The following is a 13008-nucleotide window of genomic DNA, read 5'->3' as shown; positions in this document are numbered from 1 at the left end:
AAGAAAAAGTACATATAATCCAAATCATAATGAATAGTAATTTACAAACAAATGAAGCACACATTCCAGACTTCTACGAGAAAACTAATTAGACTGATAAGCTGTAATGCTTGATCAATGCCTAAAGAGACCATACCCACTTGAAGCTTCTTGAACCACTCCTGGCCACACGACCCTACCTTTGCTCCATCTACAACTCTACTTTCTTTGCACAGCAATCCAACAGATCTTGCTACCTGACAGAAGACTATTTGCCTTCATTTGGTTAGCTTACTGCTGGATTTCTGAAATAAATCTGCTCATGACTCATACAGAAAAATACCAGGGCTGGTGCAAGAGAGGCTGGAAGGAGGGGTAGGTAGGTGAGTAAAGAAAAAAGCAAGCAAAGGGGAGACAGCTTTCAGTTACAGACATACCAGTGACAGAGTTCACTTTCAAAGGGAACTATAGACTACTTTCCATTGTCTCAATGGCATGGGAAACAAAAAAGGGTATAGAAAGAAAAACAGGGTCTCATATTACAAATGTAAGAATTACTTTTCAGTCTTCCTAAAAGCTTACGTTTGGCTATTTGATACCATCTCCTACAAATTCTACTTACAGTGAGATTTTTAATTTCTTCACTTTGCTCCTGGTTTGTTTTGATTTCTTTAACATAACGTTTCTGTAGCTCATTATACATCTGAAGTAGTCTAAAACAGAAAAAATGCATAAGTTGCCATACAATATGAAAGCCAGCAAAATGTGCATACTTTATCATAAAAGTATTACAGATACCCCATAGAGATCACTTGGACTGTAGCTGTACTGTAGAGACTTGTAACAAATATTTAAGATGAAGCATGACCAGCAATATAGAGAGAAAGCACCAGAAAAAAAAAAAGCAAAGCAAGAATTGAAAGAATGGTCTGCATCGATGGCAAAGAATCCCTTTCACTCAGCCAGACTGATGACCCTGTTGTTTTTGTCCAGCCCACATGGCCGCGCTCTGATTAAACCTCAGTACAAATAACTTGTTCATGGAAGACCTATACAGTAGCAACAGCAGGGTGGCAACGAGTTTGCAGCGTGTCACATAGATCATTCCTCTCCCCATTAGCACAACAAGAATAGCAAAAGACCACTCCTAAAGGATATAAAAAAGTTTGCCCAGAAACTAGTTTCATGCCACCAATCAAGAACCCATGATGAGGACTCATGAGGCAGCATCCCCAGCTCTCCATGTCACACCCAAGCAACCCTAGCCAGGTCACTTGGACACACACACCTCATTGCTTCCCAGTATGTGGGCGTGAGGATATGAGTGAATGAAGTCTAGGAGAAAGTGAGTGTGAGTGGGTAAGATCAATGTAAAATAAACAGATTTGGAATATTATCATTCCCTTTGATATTATCTTGCACAAGTTCCGCTAAACTAATTACCTACAGTATTTCATAGCATTCAGTCTACATGTATCGGCCCATAATGTAACTGATGAACACGAACAGAAATTTTTCCTTTTTTTATTACGAATTCGAATAACAGCCAGCATTCATACTAAGTCATGACTGCGCACCACAAGCGGGATGAGCAGTACTAGTACAGAACGGCTCCGTAAAATAACATACAAATAGATGCTAGAAAAAAAGCTAAGTCAGATTATCTACATGCAACCTAATACAAAGCAAGGCCAGCACAACATTCAAAGAATAACTCGGACTTCTTCAACATGAGCATCTAATTAGGTACTCAATTCAAGCCCAAAGCTAGACACCCAGCTTTCATACGTAGTTCGCAAAGAGAGTCTGGTGGACTGTAAAGGTGTTTTTAAATAAAAGAAAGAAAAAGAAAAAAAAAAAAACAGGCCTTCTACAGACACCTAAGGGAAACATTAAGAACAGCGTGCTTGAATCAAGAGCAGTAGGTACTGCCTCTATCTTTTTAAGATCCACAGCCCATTTCTGTAAGTGGACAAAAAGGAACCTTTGAAAGAATGGAGCAGCCTATTTATTTTAAAATTAAGTCATAGACCAATATTTTAACATAGCATGTCTTGCCATTAAAATGGTTCAATATACATTATCTTAAAACAAAAATGTATCTTTTGTATCAAAAATGCAGTTACAAGAGTTTATTCCTAGCATTAATTGGCAAAATAGAGTAAGTATTGGCTCACTTCTAGAATCAATTATGACTGAAAAGTAGAATTGCCTACTCTGAAAACAGTATTAGCATACAAATTTTATATATATATATATATATAAAATTGAGCTATAAAAATGAGCTAAGAAAGCTCCTACAAAATAGAAAATGAAATTTCATAATTCTATGTTAAAAAAATCTACAAAAAAGATCACGTGTGCACGCACACATCATGGAACCTCCTTAGCTCATTCAATTTTTCTTAGTGAAAGATTTGAGAAAGAAATCCATTTTGTTCTTTGTTTAGTGATATTTTCAAGATTAATTTAAGACTTAGTATTTTCTTTTAAACGTAAATAAAATTATTTTCCATTGTTTCAAAGGCTGAAAGCAGCTTCCATAACAGCTAACAAAATTCAACTGACTTAGCCATGAACAACATACTCTACCCCACAAAGAAGAATGTTTAATTCTGTGAAGAACCAGTTTCCAAGAACTCACCTGACACTGTCACCCTCTAGATTAAGATCCTTGCTGTATCCACCCTTACACGATAAATGGGTTTCTGTTTGAACTTGAACACTTAATTGAAACAAACACAACAGCTTAATAAAATTAGATTTTACAATTTCAATTGAATCAAACAAAGCAACTGAAAACGGCTGTTACTTTTCAGTTTGATTGACAATAGAGGTTTCTATGTAGGTTCATAAACGCACCAAATTTAAACCTGAAATTTTTTCCAAACAGGTATTTAAATCCTGGCAGGACACTCTTCAAAACACTAGTGCTATAGTTTTTCAGGTCCTAGGGTCCCCGTTTCCAGATTTTTTTACTGGTATTGATGCAATTTAACCATGTTACTACTGTTTGTGGGCAAAATAGTCTAAAACACTTTGCAGTTAGAGAGAGACAGCATGTTGGCTAAGCAGGGGTATTACTTATTAATATTTAAATTGTTTGGGTTACTTCAACAATGAATTTTGTCCAAGTTGCCCCAGCCATCCTTTGTTCCTTTACACACCTCCAGCATTCTCCGTCCCCACCATCCTGTTCACAGGCAGTCCCTCAAAATATGCAGAACACATAAGGTCTAGTTCATGTGAAGAGTAACAAGGTACAAGTCCTGAAATACTGCACTTCTTTTGATACAAAAAGTAACGCTTGACAATTCTTACTCTCTGCTTGTGACATAGTCATGCATTAACTGCTGCAGATGCAGTTTTTCTTGGATCTGACCCAGATTCTTTTCTAGCTCCTTATTTTTTATATGCAGTTTTTTCAACTTCTTGACTAACTGTTCATTTTCATCACTGAGCTGAAAAGGAAGACAATTAAAAAAGAAAAATCAAGTATTAATTGAGCTGATATTTCAGATTAAGATTCTCTCTCAAAAGTTTTACTACATTTAAATACATAAAGGAAAACAGCAGGAAAAATAATTGGCTTCAAACTTTATGAAGAATTGACTAAAACACATACACATTAAAAGCTCATAATGTAACTTCATAAATAATTAGTGAATAATATGGCAAACTGGTTTTGTTTAAAAAAAAATACAGGAACACAACATAAAAACTTTCAGTTATACTTCTAAACATCAGCTCTGCAACTAAACTCGTATTTATTTCTGTTTTAACTGCACCGAAGTTGCAAGGCTAAACTACAGCCACAGTAGCAGAATTTCTTGCACACACATTTGCTGAACCTCACCCAGCAGTACACAATCACACCTATCACTTCATCTACAACCCAAATGCAACTAAATATATTAGAATCAAAGGACGGTTTAGGTTGGAAGGGACCTTAAAGATCATCGAGTTCCACCCCCCCGCCACGGGCAGGGACACCTCCCACTAGACCAGGTTGCCCAAAGCCCCATCCAGCCCGGCCTTGAACACTTCCAGGGATGGGGCATCCACAACTTCCCTGGGCAACCTGTTCCAGTGCCTCACCACCCTCAGAGTGAAGAATTTCTTCCTAATATCTAATCTAAATCTCCCCTCTTCCAGTTTGAAGCCATTACGCCTCATCCTATCACTACATGCCCTTGTGAAAAGCCCCTCTCCAGCTTCTGCCCTAACCTACAAGGTACTAAGTACAGCTGATGCTGCCGACCGATACTCGGTGGACAGAAGGAAGGCTAGCAACGAGAAACCGTAAGCTGTTGTAAGCGTGAGCTCTGCCCCCGACGGTAAAGGCGAACCCGGCCGAGCCAAGGGCCGCCGTGCCCGAGTGGTCGTGGGCGCTCTCTCCAGGCCGAGCCGGAAGGGCCTTCCGCGGGACTCCCGAGCACCGGGACGCGCCCCGGACGGGGGCCGCACTCACTTGGAGGCACCTATGGAGGGCAGGCAGGGCCATGGCGGCGAGGCCCCAGGACGCCTCTGGAAGAGACGGGGCCCGCTTGCCCCCTTTCAAACGCACCCGCCGCCCCGGGGGGACCCCGCCGTGGAAGGGCCCCGCCTAGCTGGCCTGCTCACTGCCTGTCACCACCGCCCGCCTCACGGCTCTTAAGCAGGCGCCTTAGCCGCCAAAGCCCATCCGGATAGGCTCCGAGCAGTGGACGTCACATGCGAGCGACCGCACACCGAAAAGGGCCCTGACTACACACCTCCCCCCACCCCCCCCGCCGTTGCCAGGGAAACGGGAGCAAGCGGTGCGCCGGCCGCTCCACCGGGGCCTGCGGGAGCGGGGAGGCGGCGGCGGCGGCCCCCGCCGGACAGGCCTCCTCCCTCCGCTCGGGGCGGCACGGACGAGGTGCGAGGCAGGCGGGACGCGGCGCAGCAGCCGCCCCGCAGCGGGGAAAGGCTGGCGCCGGAGCTCGCCCGGAGCGTTTGACTTCCCCTGAAGCAGAGATCTCCCAGCCGGCCTGCGCCCCAGGGTGACAGCGGGACTCCTGATCCAGCGGTGGGGGGGGCTCCGGAATCAGCTTTACCGTGGCTATGAACCTCAGCCTCTGGAGCCAGTGTAAAACCAGCCAGTCTCGGCACATCTCTTTTAAATTGTCATTAGTTTTATTCGCAATTTTATTTTCTGTGGCTAACAGATACCGAGGGTGTGGGATTGAGAATACTGGTGATTACAGATCTGCATGGACACATCTGTACGTCAACGCCCACCAAGTTATGTATCTCTACAAAAGCGTGCTTGGCATCTCCCACCCCCATCACAACAGAAGCCACGGTGCAGGCTCTTCAACAACATCCATCAAGGCAGCAGATAACATCACACCTGGTATAGCTGCTACCCAATGTGGGAGGGTTTTATCCTTAGTGTTTGTTGTGTATTTGTATTACTACTATTTGCTGGGGTTTGCATTTGGTTTTTGTATTTCGCAGGTATTCTTGGCAGACCAGGCTAGAGAGCATACAGGCAGGACAAAAGCCTGTATGTTCCACCCTTGTGACGGACTGTACCTTACACATAACATCAACAGAAGGGACTCACCAGTCACAAGAAGATCACCCATCACAACAAGACTGACCCAAAGCAGTGATTATTGCCTGCTGGTCTCAATAGCCTTTGTTACTGGCAGTTCAAAACCTTTCTTGTTTCTCCCTTATTCTGTAAGTCTCAAATCTAAGCCTTCTTTTGCTCTCTGCATCTCCTGTCTTTGTAGAAAATGTTGCCTCTCTTGTTACTTACAGTCCATTGTATGTTGCCATGGGGTTCTTTTTGGTGTAAAATGTTGCCAGATGCCACCTGACCTCCATCTTGACTGTGTAGCCCACCTGATTGCAGAGTCTGGCCCTTTTTTCTAGGAACCATTCACGCCTGGGAAGAGATGGGGGACGTGACAGCAGCTCACTACTGCCTGCTGTGGGCCTACAATTTACCTAATGGTACAAGACACTTTGGTCACATTAGGCTGCAAGTGGGAACTGTAAACGTCATCAGATTAAGGGAGCTGGCATGCACCTCTATCTCCAGGGCACCTCTATCCCCAGCATCTCTCTTCCTCCGCCATCAACTTGCATCAGCCTGTCACTCATCTGGCCAACTCCGTGCACTTTGCACAGAGGTCTGTGCTCTTTGCTGAGCTGGATATACACAAGATCCAAGCTGTGAGGCTGTTAACAATGCAAGAGTGCATGGGAGGGAACAATGTCCCCATGCTGTTAACTGCTGCCAGAAATCCTCTCTGTCTGTGAAGATTTCTGCATTGGTTCCATAACTGCAGAAGCAGGCCCACGACACTGCTAATTCTTGGGGCCCGTGACGAGTCACCTTGTCTCTAAATAGCCTGGCAACAAAACTGCTACTTTAATCAGCAACTAACATTGAATAAATTAGCAACTGACAGTTCATAGTATGAAAACCAGGAAGTCACTTCTTGATAAAAATACACCTGGATGTAACTGGCTACAACAGCAGTAAAAAAAATTTAAAAAAAAAATTGGGAAGTATAATACCAGCCAGCAACACAATGGTACTGCAGAAAAAGGGAATTCCCGTTTCCAGACGGAGTAGCAATATCCTGAGATGCAATTACTCAGTTCTATTCTGTTTTATCCAGCACAAACAAGATCTCAGGTGATGTCCTAAGGAGTCTAGAAAACAGGAGTAAAAATTACATTTGGAAGAAAATACAGCATATCAGGAAGGGCTGAAATAACTGCATTCGTTTACTCCAAAAAACAGAGACTGCCAAGAATCATTTTAACTGACTTTATCTTTTGTTATTGTAAAGGATGATAATAATTGTTTCCCGTGTCCTCTAAAGGAAGATGAGCATAAATAAAGTTACTTTCCAATAGAGATTATTTCAGTTGGATGACAGGGAAAATTTTCTTAATATCAAAGAAGAAAAATACACATAGTTCTCCCACACTAGAGGTTTTAACAAATGCATCAGAGAAACAACCTCTCAGGCATGACTTTGGATACAGGTATATCTAACATGTACAGCATACTGGCATACAGCAAGTAGACAAAAGGATCATTTTAAAGCCCCTGTTAGGCCAACATTTCAATAATTCTACTTTATTAATTTAGAAGAGAACACACTCTGATATAATCATAATTCCAATATTTTGCAAAACTTCGTAAAATTACTACTTCAGAAATAATTATCCAAGTGACAAAGGGAAGCTGTAGTATAAGACCGCGTGGTGGAGAAGGATCAGCACAGTGGAATCCAGTATACCCTACATACCAGTTATCTCACTGTCAATGGTTAACAATTTTTTTCCCTCAATATCGGGAATGTCAGGCATAGTCATAACTGCTTAATACCATACACGGCAAGGCCACTTGAATATCAAGGAATAGTATTTTATAAACAATGTGCAAGGCTTGCTAGGACTGACATTCCTATGGTACCCAGGTGTTTGATTTTGTTTTGTTTTGTTTTTTTTAAATACTATGTGTGGAGCAAAACAAAAAGAGGAGGAAGCACAGATGGATTAATTCAAGACTTGTGTATAAACTAGAGCGGGCATGGGAAAAGCAGCACTGGGCAGCACTCAGAAAACAACCTAGACAGGTCAGAAGTAGGAGAGAAAACAAGCCAACCATATGTCTCGGGTCATTCTCAGATATGAAATCTATAGACCCTGTTTCCCTAGCTCTTCTACAAACCCAACAACTAGTTCTGGACACACTGCTGGTCTTACCTGCTTACCCAGGACTTAACAACGATGCAGCAAATTCATAGTTTTTAAGACCCAAATATTTTCAGAACTCAAAAATTGTTACCAGTAGAACATCTTCTCTATTCTACAGACTGGAAAACGACACACAGAAAGGATGGGAAATGAGCCAACAGAGATAAAAGAGAAACAAGAATTACTGATTTCTGACCTAGAAACTGAGCCGCACAGCCTCCCTCTGTCCTGCTTTTCCATGGCTGGCACAGGAATTGAAGATAGATGGAGGAAGCAGACAACAGCCAGGTTTCCCAAATATGCAGCTAGACCTGCAAAGAGTTTGTGTAAGATTCAGATTTTATCAAACAAGTGCTGATCCAAATGGCACCAAAAAACCTCCTACTTGTATCTTCAAAGTCTTGGAAAAAGCTTCAGCTGAAGTTCTTGTAGGTTTTATCATGCAAATTATGATCAAACATTTTCAAAAGTGGTCATTGTTTTTGAGTGGCTCCACTTTGAAATGAGCATCCATTCTTCCAAATTAAAGATATGCAATAGATCTGTAAAAATGGCCCAAGGCCATCAGATGGACATCAGATTTTGAAGCAGCCAAAAATTGAAAGATAATGCTAGCCTGCATGTATAAACAAACACAGTTTATGCAAATGATAAAAGACTTTTGTGTACTTGATTAAGAAACATGTTCATCTTCCAGAGATACTAACAATACATGATTTTTTAAAAACTTCTCTGTGACAGTAATTGTATGAAATGCCACTAAGATACTTACTTTCCACTGTAAATAATTACAGCAGAAGCATTTCCCTACACTATCATTCAGTTGGTTTGTTAAATATGTTATTTTTTTCCTTGCATTTTTGTTTCTAACTCAGCTTGGTATGAACAAATTTGTGTGCTGGCACACACTAATGAAAATGTCATTGATTCCAGTGGTGCTGAGCCTGCTACTTACTGCCAAATGGGAGGAATGTGACCCATAGCACTTTTTTGCAGCTACATGTGCACCAAAATAATTTATTTAATCTATGAGCATGGGATTACTTGATGCAACCCTACAACAACTCCAAGCATAGCCTTTTTTCCACGCAGATTAAAGGGCAGTATCTGTCCTTTCAACCCTCAGAGACCTACTATCCTCATGAGATTTTCCAAAAATGAAAATTCTCCTGTGAAAATCTACATGCCTTTCTAAAAACACATAAAAATTTCACTGGTCCCAAATTAATCTCTCTCTCTTACCATCCACGAGCTCTGCCAGCAAGAACTTCCGAGTCCCTTTCAGGGCAGAAGATGTCAAGGCTCGCACTGTCTTTCTGCCCCTTACATTCTTTGGCACAATCAGTGCTGTCAATCTCACAGACAAATGCCAGGGGAATAATCATGGAACAATCTCAAGCAAAATGGCCAACACAGGAAAAAGGCCCTTTCTCCATCTTGTTTTGAGCTTGGACCAAGAAGTAATAATTCCATTCGTGTTCAAGAGCCTTCCCTGAAACAGGGAGAAGCAGTCTGGCTTTCCTAAGCCTTGGCACAACCAAAGAGGACAGCTAAATGCAAAAGGCCAGAATTCAGTTCAAAACGTGAACATTTCCTGCACATCAGATGAAAAGCACAAAGATCTGATTGGATTTAAGATGAATTAGAAATAAGAAATCTTTTCTCATAATATGTAAGAGGAAATCAATTTAATCTTAAAGCTGAGAAAACCAAACAGAAGTCATATTTATTAAAACAAATTAAGCTACAGGGCTCCCTGCCACAGCACACTGACAGAAGTTCTGTATCACCTTCAGTGATAGAAACATCAGGTTATAATACTAGTTTGTTTTGGGGGAGGTATTTTTAGTATTTTCAGTGGATAATGTTCAAAAAACAATACTGGCATGCATGTGGCAGATACAGTCTGCCGTTTCTCCCTTCAAGGCCAGGGAAAAAGACCTTTACCACATATTATTCTATACCCACAGACATGGTCTAGGAAAAAGAGTACCAGCTTGGGACTGTATTACCTTGTCCACAGAACTGCCTCCAGAGAAGACAAATATCTCTCAGTGGAGAATGAAAGGCACTTGCACCCCAGGAAAGCTCTCGCAGCCATACCTCCTGGAAGGGAAAATTTCCCAGGATGACAGAGCCAGTCTGAAAATTCCAGAAAACACTGAAGGATGCCATTTTACCAGTAGAGCTGTCTGTCAGACCTTGAAGCCAAAGGTCTCGATTGTCATGTTAACTAACCCCCACGGCAGACCTGAAGGGAGACTCCTGCACCACAAGTTGGAGACTACCTTTTGGTTAGTTTGTAGCAGGAGGGAAAAAGCAGAGGGTGTCCAAGCAGCAATCCCTGGGCCTTCTGGATGTAGAGAGAAGAAAAGTAGTCAGAATATGACTCTGCATGATAGAAAAGGAACACAAGAAACATCTAATACACTAGTTAGAATAGTGCACTAATCAAGCGTTATGTCAGTAATGAGTCATGTGTGAGCGTTACGAAAAACGGTGCCAGCATTAGTAATTCCTGTTTGCCTCTGATGAAGCAGAAGTGGGATCAGCACAGCTCTTCAAGGGAGTCCAGCAAGAAGAGAGAGCATCCCCTTGCAATTTACCTTCCCTTCTTGTACACTCAAAAGGCAAAACAAAAATTTGGGCCAAACATCCTCTATTATCAGCTATAAAATCTCTCACTGCAAGGTGACCATGGCACTAAACAACTACAACACTTTAGCAGTTTGCACAAACAAAAAGCTTGTCATCTGGGTTACCTCTTAAAGGCAGACTCAAACTTCATTCTTCATGAGGTACTGATAAAACTCCAGGGAAAGGGCTAGAGACAGTAAACAAAAATTTTATGTGACTAATCCAATATAATCCTATGCTGTGTAAAAAGACCATCTGCATGGATTCCCACTGAAGTGCTTTAATAACAGCGCAGCAAGCCTCTGGCTTGTCATGCTGAGGAAATGCTCTTTTGCACTCAGGCTAATAATTCCAAAACATTACTTCCTTTTCTTTTTTTTTTTTTTTTCCCCTCTCTGTTTTTATTAAAGCTGTTAGACACTTGCTCTCCCACTTAATTCCCTATTAAGGGAACATCCATCAAACCCATGAAGTGACAAGGATCTGCACTGGAAGACACCTGCAGATTCCACATTGATGGCCGATGAGCTCCAGAGAGGTCACCCTCCCTCTGCAAAAACTACAACCGATTTTATTGCATCACTGCAGCGTGCAATTACTGTTGAAGAAGAGAATGGCAAGCTAAACGCTTATTAAAAGGTGTAATCAAACCAATCTCGTCTGCAGCAGCTTCCCCTCAGAGCGACCCTGCTTTTTGAAGCATGGACCAAGCAGACTGCAACAGGGATCTCCAGGTGGCCGGCAGAGCAGCCCCACCGATGAATGCTGTGCCACGATTTGGGACAGGAAGTGAAGAAGATGACCACCTCCAGTTGAGCCACACCTAAGTCAATATGGGCTTCACACCCTGGGAGAGAAGGAAATCCACGACTACACTCCATTTTCTGCTCTGAGGTCAGAGGGAACAGGTTTTCCACTCTGCCTGAGCATTTGTTGTCTCAGGGAAGGAAGTCGGATCTCTACATGAATCTGGTTGGGGCTTAGGAGGATTCAGACAGATGAAGCACCCGAGAAACACCAGTATTTCAGGTTCATCCAGGACGGGCCTATTCAAAGTGGACAAGATTAAACACGTGGCGTGTGTGTAGGTTACGAAAGGCACGTGAGAGGAACTGGCTAGCGTCTGGGGTTATGAAAGATCAGAGGTTATGAAAGACCTTGGCAGTTATGAAAGATGAGCCGAGAGTCTGATCCAGCAAGGCAGAGAGCAGCCTCAACCTGCTCAGAGGTGAACGGACGGACATTCAAAATCACTCACAGGAGGAAGTTCATGCTGCCTGGCAGGTCTAGGCTAAGGAAGGCTCGAAAAAACTTCAGAACAGTAATAAGAAAACAGTCATCACAGACTGGGAGAATGATGAAAAAATACTGCCATCTGTTTATAGGCCTTACAGGCAGCTGTATTTTTTTTTTGCAAAGTATTTTGAATGGTCTTAAAATACTCGCTGCAGCCACTGATTTTCTAAGAAGCATTATTTCTTGGCTTTTACCTGCATGAGGCACATAGCTGGAATGAACCTGTAAAAACCAGGGGTTCGCTAAGTTGATATTTTAGCCTCTCAAGTTCAGCCTTCGGTGAACAATTTACTAATATTCTACCACCAAGACGAAGAGAAGGTCGCGGAAATTTTACTGAGCCAGATGGAGCCACTTATTTTCCAAATGCCACTCAGACATCACCTAGAGAGGTGACTTACTTCTGCTTAGAAAAATATTGAGAGCACTTTCCCCCCTTTACCACAGCATTTCTCCATGCCAGTGATTTTCTACAGTAACCTTCGGTGAGGATATTTCTGCATCTTGCCTACTTCGCTACCAGTCACACTGCCCTGTTTTTAAAACACGAGTTAAACAGACCTTTCAAATGCCTCTGTGGCAGCCTAATCGCAACAAACCTCCGGGCGTTGCAGCAGACCCAAGACACAAGGGAGAAAACCATCTGCTCTACGTCACAGTAGTATCCAGCCAGTTTCAGCAAAAGGTATATAGACTGTTTTGCTGTTGGCCAATTCAGTAACTAAAACTTCCTCTTTCAAGGAAAAACACAGAAAAGACTTTTACCATGGTCTGAGATGCTTCCTAGAATGCAAAGCCATGGTTAGCTGTAGATTTTCTCATTTACCAAAGTTAAAGCTGTTTTTACTACACCTCACCAGTAAATATGTTTACCCGTCTGCCCCAGCACGGAGACGCTCTGGGGAAGGTCCTGAAGCCACCTCAGGCTACGCTGAGCATGGCATCAATAACAAGCACAAATTCCTAAAACTTGGAGGTTACTAAGATTAAAGAAGAATCCAGAGCAATTGTTCCATACTATTCCAAATTACATTACATGTTTATAGAGTGATTGCACTTGAAACTAATCTTACATGAGGACAAAGCGGATACGAGGTTGGAGGAAATGAGTGACTTAGAAGCAGAATAATCAGTCAGCAGGAGTGACAAACGTTTGGTGAGGATTTCCTCAAGCAAAATTTCATAATTTCATAGTTTCATAAACTTTAAAACTTCAGGTATTAGTTAATTCACCTTCCCAGTGTTTGTTACTGTTTTTTCGGATTCAAAATGGGATCAGAAAATGTTTTGCTAAGCAGACCGACAGCCTTGCTGTCTGTGTAGTATCCACTGCCAGCTTAGAAATTT

At 42.2% G+C, this 13008-nt stretch overlaps 1 protein-coding gene across 10 annotated transcripts in view; it reads right to left on the bottom strand.

Annotated features, from left to right (window-relative positions):
* Nucleotides 1-13008, bottom strand: part of MPPE1 (metallophosphoesterase 1) — a 32876-nt gene that overhangs the window by 18797 nt on the left and 1071 nt on the right. For 2 of the 10 annotated variants that reach the window (XM_074576605.1, XM_074576607.1), the window contains exons 1-2: nt 7925-8041; nt 602-692 (exon numbers count right to left, since the gene is read on the bottom strand). The exons of 1 other annotated variant lie outside the window; for it this stretch is intronic. The gene's annotated coding sequence lies outside the window, so the exon portion shown is untranslated. Of the gene's footprint in view, nt 1-601; nt 693-2623; nt 2755-3146; nt 3247-4450; nt 4590-7924; nt 8042-13008 lie in introns of those variants that run through there. 7 more of the 10 variants (XM_074576602.1, XM_074576614.1, XM_074576603.1 and 4 more) reach the window with 6 other exon arrangements.

Source organism: Larus michahellis, chromosome 2, assembly GCF_964199755.1.
Source record: "Larus michahellis chromosome 2, bLarMic1.1, whole genome shotgun sequence".
NCBI lineage: Eukaryota > Metazoa > Chordata > Aves > Charadriiformes > Laridae > Larus > Larus michahellis.
Note: the sequence above shows the minus strand (reverse complement) of the source record. Positions and strands in the feature narration are given on the sequence as shown.